Source organism: Calonectris borealis, unplaced genomic scaffold (assembly GCF_964195595.1).
Source record: "Calonectris borealis unplaced genomic scaffold, bCalBor7.hap1.2 HAP1_SCAFFOLD_54, whole genome shotgun sequence".
NCBI lineage: Eukaryota > Metazoa > Chordata > Aves > Procellariiformes > Procellariidae > Calonectris > Calonectris borealis.
This window is the reverse complement of record NW_027441461.1, coordinates 649238-657876: the sequence shown is the minus strand read 5'-3', so window position 1 is coordinate 657876 and position 8639 is coordinate 649238.

The following is an 8639-nucleotide window of genomic DNA, read 5'->3' as shown; positions in this document are numbered from 1 at the left end:
CCCGAGGAAGAGAACCAGAGCCCGAGGAACAAAACCAGAGCCCAAGGACAAAAAGGAGGGCCTGAAGAACAAAACGAGGGCCTTAGGAACAAAACCAGAGCCCGTGGAATAAAACCAGGGCCCGAGGAAACGAACGAGAAAGCGAGGAACAAATTCAGAGCCCGAGGAACAAATCTAGCCCTCGAGGAACAAAACCAGAGTCCGAGGAACAAAACCAGAGCCCGAGAAATAAAACAGGGCCCGAGGAACCAAGCCAGAGCCGAAGGACAAAAAGGAGGGCCTGAAGACCAAAACGAGGGCCATAGGACCAAAACCAGAGCCCGTGGAATAAAACCAGGGCCCGAGGAACCAAACCAGAAACTGAGGAACAAAACCAGAGCCCGAGGAACAAAACTAACACTCGAGGAACAAAATCAGAGCCCGAGGAACAAAACCAGACCCCAAGGAACAAAACCAGAACCCGAGGAACAAAACAGAGCCTGAGGAGCTAATGCAGAGCTTCACGAAGGAAACCAGAGCGCGAGGAACAAAACCAAAGCCCGAGGAAGACAATGAGAGCCCGAGGAACAAAATGAGAGCCCAAGGAACAAAACGAAACCCCGAGGAAGAAAACCCGGGCCAGAGGAACAAAACCAGAGCCCGAGGAACAAAACCAGAGCCCGTGAAAAAAAACCAGAGACCGAGGAAAAAAAACAGAGCTCAAAGAACAAAACTAGAGATTGAGGAACAAAACGAGAGCCCGAGGAACACAACCAGAGCCCGAGGAACAGAACCAGAGCCCAAGGACAAAAAGGAGGGCCTGAAGAACAAAACGAGGGCCATAGGAAGAAAACCAGAGCCCGTGGAATAAAACCAGGGCCCGAGGAACCAAACCAGAAACTGAGGAACAAAACCAGAGCCCGAGGAACAAAACCAGAGCCCGAGGAACAAAATCAGAGCCCGAGGAACAAAACAGAGCCTCAGGAGTTAATGCAGAGCTTCAGGAAGGAAACCAGAGCCCGAGGAACAAAACCAAAGCCCAAGGAACAAAATGAGAGGCCAAGGAACAAAACGAAACCCCTAGGAACAAAACAAGGGCCTGAGGAACAAATCCAGAGCCCGAGGAACAAAACCAGAACCCGTGAAAGAAAACGAGAGCCTGAGGAACAAAACCAGAGCTCAAAGAACAAAACTGGAGCTCGAGGAAAAAAACGAGAGCCCGAGGAACACAACCAGAGCCCGAGGAACACAACCAGAGCCCGAGGAAGAGAACCAGAGCCCGAGGAACAAAACCAGAGCCCAAGGACAAAAAGGAGGGCCTGAAGAACAAAACGAGGGCCTTAGGAACAAAACCAGAGCCCGTGGAATAAAACCAGGGCCCGAGGAAACGAACGAGAAAGCGAGGAACAAATTCAGAGCCCGAGGAACAAATCTAGCCCTCGAGGAACAAAACCAGAGTCCGAGGAACAAAACCAGAGCCCGAGAAATAAAACAGGGCCCGAGGAACCAAGCCAGAGCCGAAGGACAAAAAGGAGGGCCTGAAGACCAAAACGAGGGCCATAGGACCAAAACCAGAGCCCGTGGAATAAAACCAGGGCCCGAGGAACCAAACCAGAAACTGAGGAACAAAACCAGAGCCCGAGGAACAAAACTAACACTCGAGGAACAAAATCAGAGCCCGAGGAACAAAACCAGACCCCAAGGAACAAAACCAGAACCCGAGGAACAAAACAGAGCCTGAGGAGCTAATGCAGAGCTTCACGAAGGAAACCAGAGCGCGAGGAACAAAACCAAAGCCCGAGGAAGAAAATGAGAGCCCGAGGAACAAAATGAGAGCCCAAGGAACAAAACGAAACCCCGAGGAAGAAAACCAGGGCCAGAGGAACAAAACCAGAGCCCGAGGAACAAAACCAGAGCCCGTGGAATAAAACCAGGGCCCGAGGAACCAAACCAGAAACTGAGGAACAAAACCAGAGCCCGAGGAACAAAACCAGAGCCCGAGGAACAAAATCAGAGCCCGAGGAACAAAACAGAGCCTCAGGAGTTAATGCAGAGCTTCAGGAAGGAAACCAGAGCCCGAGGAACAAAACCAAAGCCCGAGGAACAAAATGAGAGGCCAAGGAACAAAACGAAACCCCTAGGAACAAAACAAGGGCCTGAGGAACAAAACCAGAGCCCGAGGAACAAAACCAGAACCCGAGGAACAAAGCCAGAACCCGTGAAAGAAAACCAGAGCCTGAGGAACAAAACCAGAGCTCAAAGAACAAAACTGGAGCTCGAGGAAGAAAACGAGAGCCCGAGGAACACAACCAGAGCCCGAGGAACACAACCAGAGCCCGAGGAAGAGAACCAGAGCCCGAGGAACAAAACCAGAGCCCGAGGTAGAAAACCAGAGCCCGAGGAAGAAAACCAGAGCTCAAGGAACAAAACCAGAGCCCGAGGAAGAAAACCAGACCTCAATGAACAAAATCAGAGCCCGAGGAAGAAAACCAGAGCTCAAGGAACAAAACCAGAGGTCGAGGAAGAAAACGAGAGCCCGAGGAACAAAACCAGAACCCGAGGAAGAAAACCAGACCTCGATGAACAAAACCAGTGCCCGAGGAAGAAAACCAGAGCTCAAGGAACAAAACCAGAGGTCGAGGAAGAAAACGAGAGCCCGAGGAACAAAACCAGTGCCAAAGGAAGAAAACCAGAGCCCGAGGAACAAAACCAGAGCCCAAGGACAAAAACGAGGGCCTGAAGAACAAAACGAGGGCCATAGGAAGAAAACCAGAGCCCGTGGAATAAAACCAGGGCCCGAGGAACCAAACCAGAAACTGAGGAACAAAACCAGAGCCCTAGGAACAAAACCAGCCCTCGAGGAACAAAACCAGAGCCCGAGGAATAAAAACAAGACCCGAGGAACAAAGCCAGAACCCGAGAAAGAAAACCATAGCCCAAGGAACAAAACCAGCCCTCGAGGAACAAAAGCAGATCTCGAGGAAGAAAACGAGATCCCAAGGAACAAAACCAGAGCCCGTGCAAATGAAGCAGAGCCCGAGGAACAAAACAGAGCCTGAGGAGCTAATGCAGAGCTTCAGGAAGAAAACCAGAGCCTGAGGAACAAAACCAGAGCCGGAGGAAGAAAACCAGATGCCAAGGAAGAAAACCAGAGCCCAAGGAAGAAAACCAGAGCCCGAGGAAGAAAACCAGAGCCCGACGAAGAAAACTAGAGCTCTTGGAACGAAAGCAGATGCCGAGGAAGAAAACGAGAGCCCGAGGAACAAAAACAGAGCCCGAGGAACAAAACCAAAGCCCGAGGAACAATATCAGAGCCCAAGGAACAAAATGAGAGGCCAAGGAACAAAACGAAACCCCTAGGAACAAAACAAGGGCCTGAGGAACAAAACCAGAGCCCGAGGAACAAAACCAGAACCCGTGAAAGAAAACCAGAGCCTGAGGAACAAAACCAGAGCTCAAAGAACAAAACTGGAGCTCGAGGAAAAAAACCAGAGCCCGAGGAACAAAATCAGAGCCCGAGGAACAAAACAGAGCCTCAGGAGTTAATGCAGAGCTTCAGGAAGGAAACCAGAACCCGAGGAACAAAACCAAAGCCCAAGGAACAAAATGAGAGGCCAAGGAACAAAACGAAACCCCTAGGAACAAAACAAGGGCCTGAGGAACAAAACCAGAGCCCGAGGAACAAAACCAGAACCCGTGAAAGAAAACCAGAGCCTGAGGAACAAAACCAGAGCTCAAAGAACAAAACTGGAGCTCGAGGAAAAAAACGAGAGCCCGAGGAACACAACCAGAGCCCGAGGAACACAACCAGAGCCCGAGGAAGAGAACCAGAGCCCGAGGAACAAAACCAGAGCCCAAGGACAAAAAGGAGGGCCTGAAGAACAAAACGAGGGCCTTAGGAACAAAACCAGAGGCCGTGGAATAAAACCAGGGCCCGAGGAAACGAACGAGAAAGCGAGGAACAAATTCAGAGCCCGAGGAACAAATCTAGCCCTCGAGGAACAAAACCAGAGTCCGAGGAACAAAACCAGAGCCCGAGAAATAAAACAGGGCCCGAGGAACCAAGCCAGAGCCGAAGGACAAAAAGGAGGGCCTGAAGACCAAAACGAGGGCCATAGGACCAAAACCAGAGCCCGTGGAATAAAACCAGGGCCCGAGGAACCAAACCAGAAACTGAGGAACAAAACCAGAGCCCGAGGAACAAAACTAACACTCGAGGAACAAAATCAGAGCCCGAGGAACAAAACCAGACCCCAAGGAACAAAACCAGAACCCGAGGAACAAAACAGAGCCTGAGGAGCTAATGCAGAGCTTCAGGAAGGAAACCAGAGCGCGAGGAACAAAACCAAAGCCCGAGGAAGAAAATGAGAGCCCGAGGAACAAAATGAGAGCCCAAGGAACAAAACGAAACCCCGAGGAAGAAAACCAGGGCCAGAGGAACAAAACCAGAGCCCGAGGAACAAAACCAGAGCCCGTGAAAAAAAACCAGAGCCCGAGGAAAAAAAACAGAGCTCAAAGAACAAAACTAGAGATCGAGGAACAAAACGAGAGCCCGAGGAACACAACCAGAGCCCGAGGAACAGAACCAGAGCCCAAGGACAAAAAGGAGGGCCTGAAGAACAAAACGAGGGCCATAGGAAGAAAACCAGAGCCCGTGGAATAAAACCAGGGCCCGAGGAACCAAACCAGAAACTGAGGAACAAAACCAGAGCCCGAGGAACAAAACCAGAGCCCGAGGAACAAAACCAGAGCCCGAGGAACAAAACAGAGCCTCAGGAGTTAATGCAGAGCTTCAGGAAGGAAACCAGAGCCCGAGGAACAAAACCAAAGCCCGAGGAACAAAATGAGAGGCCAAGGAACAAAACGAAACCCCTAGGAACAAAACAAGGGCCTGAGGAACAAAACCAGAGCCCGAGGAACAAAACCAGAACCCGAGGAACAAAACCAGAACCCGTGAAAGAAAACCAGAGCCTGAGGAACAAAACCAGAGCTCAAAGAACAAAACTGGAGCTCGAGGAAAAAAACGAGAGCCCGAGGAACACAACCAGAGCCCGAGGAACACAACCAGAGCCCGAGGAAGAGAACCAGAGCCCGAGGAAAAAAAACCAGAGCCCGAGGTAGAAAACCAGAGCCCGAGGAAGAAAACCAGAGCTCAAGGAAGAAAACCAGAGCCCGAGGAAGAAAACCAGACCTCAATGAACAAAATCAGAGCCCGAGGAAGAAAACCAGAGCTCAAGGAACAAAACCAGAGGTCGAGGAAGAAAACGAGAGCCCGAGGAACAAAACCAGAGCCCGAGGAAGAAAACCAGACCTCGATGAACAAAACCAGTGCCCGAGGAAGAAAACCAGAGCTCAAGGAACAAAACCAGAGGTCGAGGAAGAAAACGAGAGCCCGAGGAACAAAACCAGTGCCAAAGGAAGAAAACCAGAGCCCGAGGAACAAAACCAGAGCCCAAGGACAAAAACGAGGGCCTGAAGAACAAAACGAGGGCCATAGGAAGAAAACCAGAGCCCGTGGAATAAAACCAGGGCCCGAGGAACCAAACCAGAAACTGAGGAACAAAACCAGAGCCCTAGGAACAAAACCAGCCCTCGAGGAACAAAACCAGAGCCCGAGGAATAAAAACAAGACCCGAGGAACAAAGCCAGAACCCGAGAAAGAAAACCATAGCCCAAGGAACAAAACCAGCCCTCGAGGAACAAAAGCAGATCTCGAGGAAGAAAACGAGATCCCAAGGAACAAAACCAGAGCCCGTGCAAATGAAGCAGAGCCCGAGGAACAAAACAGAGCCTGAGGAGCTAATGCAGAGCTTCAGGAAGAAAACCAGAGCCTGAGGAACAAAACCAGAGCCGGAGGAAGAAAACCAGATGCCAAGGAAGAAAACCAGAGCCCAAGGAAGAAAACCAGAGCCCGAGGAAGAAAACCAGAGCCCGACGAAGAAAACTAGAGCTCTTGGAACGAAAGCAGATGCCGAGGAAGAAAACGAGAGCCCGAGGAACAAAAACAGAGCCCGAGGAACAAAACCAAAGCCCGAGGAACAATATCAGAGCCCAAGGAACAAAAGGAAACCCCGAGGAAGAAAACCAGGGCCTGAGGAACAAAACTAGAGTTCGAGGAACAAAACCAGAGCCCGAGAAACAAAACCAGAGCCCGAGGAACACAACCAGAGCCCGAGGAACAAAAACAGAGCCCGAGGAACACAACCAGAGCCCGAGGAACAAAAACAGAGCCCGAGGAACAAAACTAGGGCCGAAGAAGAAAAAGAGAGCTCGAGGAAGAAATCCAGAGCCCGAGCAACAAAACCAGAGCCTGAGGAAGAAAACCAGAGCTCGAGGAACAAAACCAGAGCGCAAGGACGAAAAGGAGGGCCTGAAGAACAAAACGAGGGCCATAGGAAGAAAACCAGAGCCCGTGGAATAAAACCAGGGCCCGAGGAACCGAACGATAAAGAGAGGAACAAATCCACAGCCCGAGGAACAAAACTAGCCCTCGAGGAACAAAACCAGAGCACGAGGAACAAAACCAGAGCCCGAGGAACAAAATCAGAGCCCGAGGAACAAAACAGAGCCTCAGGAGTTAATGCAGAGCTTCAGGAAGGAAACCAGAGCCCGAGGAACAAAACCAAAGCCCAAGGAACAAAATGAGAGGCCAAGGAACAAAACGAAACCCCTAGGAACAAAACAAGGGCCTGAGGAACAAAACCAGAGCCCGAGGAACAAAACTAACACTCGAGGAACAAAATCAGAGCCCGAGGAACAAAACCAGACCCCAAGGAACAAAACCAGAACCCGAGGAACAAAACAGAGCCTGAGGAGCTAATGCAGAGCTTCACGAAGGAAACCAGAGCGCGAGGAACAAAACCAAAGCCCGAGGAAGAAAATGAGAGCCCGAGGAACAAAATGAGAGCCCAAGAAACAAAACGAAACCCCGAGGAAGAAAACCAGGGCCAGAGGAACAAAACCAGAGCCCGAGGAACAAAACCAGAGCCCGTGAAAAAAAACCAGAGCCCGAGGAAAAAAAACAGAGCTCAAAGAACAAAACTAGAGATTGAGGAACAAAACGAGAGCCCGAGGAACACAACCAGAGCCCGAGGAACAGAACCAGAGCCCAAGGACAAAAAGGAGGGCCTGAAGAACAAAACGAGGGCCTTAGGAACAAAACCAGAGCCCGTGGAATAAAACCAGGGCCCGAGGAAACGAACGAGAAAGCGAGGAACAAATTCAGAGCCCGAGGAACAAATCTAGCCCTCGAGGAACAAAACCAGAGTCCGAGGAACAAAACCAGAGCCTCAGGAGTTAATGCAGAGCTTCAGGAAGGAAACCAGAGCCCGAGGAACAAAACCAAAGCCCAAGGAACAAAATGAGAGGCCAAGGAACAAAACGAAACCCCTAGGAACAAAACAAGGGCCTGAGGAACAAAACCAGAGCCCGAGGAACAAAACCAGAACCCGTGAAAGAAAACGAGAGCCTGAGGAACAAAACCAGAGCTCAAAGAACAAAACTGGAGCTCGAGGAAAAAAACGAGAGCCCGAGGAACACAACCAGAGCCCGAGGAACACAACCAGAGCCCGAGGAAGAGAACCAGAGCCCGAGGAACAAAACCAGAGCCCAAGGACAAAAAGGAGGGCCTGAAGACCAAAACGAGGGCCATAGGACCAAAACCAGAGCCCGTGGAATAAAACCAGGGCCCGAGGAACCAAACCAGAAACTGAGGAACAAAACCAGAGCCCGAGGAACAAAACTAACACTCGAGGAACAAAATCAGAGCCCGAGGAACAAAACCAGACCCCAAGGAACAAAACCAGAACCCGAGGAACAAAACAGAGCCTGAGGAGCTAATGCAGAGCTTCAGGAAGGAAACCAGAGCGCGAGGAACAAAACCAAAGCCCGAGGAAGAAAATGAGAGCCCGAGGAACAAAATGAGAGCCCAAGGAACAAAACGAAACCCCGAGGAAGAAAACCAGGGCCAGAGGAACAAAACCAGAGCCCGAGGAACAAAACCAGAGCCCGTGGAATAAAACCAGGGCCCGAGGAACCAAACCAGAAACTGAGGAACAAAACCAGAGCCCGAGGAACAAAACCAGAGCCCGAGGAACAAAATCAGAGCCCGAGGAACAAAACAGAGCCTCAGGAGTTAATGCAGAGCTTCAGGAAGGAAACCAGAGCCCGAGGAACAAAACCAAAGCCCGAGGAACAAAATGAGAGGCCAAGGAACAAAACGAAACCCCTAGGAACAAAACAAGGGCCTGAGGAACAAAACCAGAGCCCGAGGAACAAAACCAGAACCCGAGGAACAAAACCAGAACCCGTGAAAGAAAACCAGAGCCTGAGGAACAAAACCAGAGCTCAAAGAACAAAACTGGAGCTCGAGGAAGAAAACGAGAGCCCGAGGAACACAACCAGAGCCCGAGGAACACAACCAGAGCCCGAGGAAGAGAACCAGAGCCCGAGGAACAAAACCAGAGCCCGAGGTAGAAAACCAGAGCCCGAGGAAGAAAACCAGAGCTCAAGGAACAAAACCAGAGCCCGAGGAAGAAAACCAGACCTCAATGAACAAAATCAGAGCCCGAGGAAGAAAACCAGAGCTCAAGGAACAAAACCAGAGGTCGAGGAAGAAAACGAGAGCCCGAGGAACAAAACCAGAACCCGAGGAAGAAAAC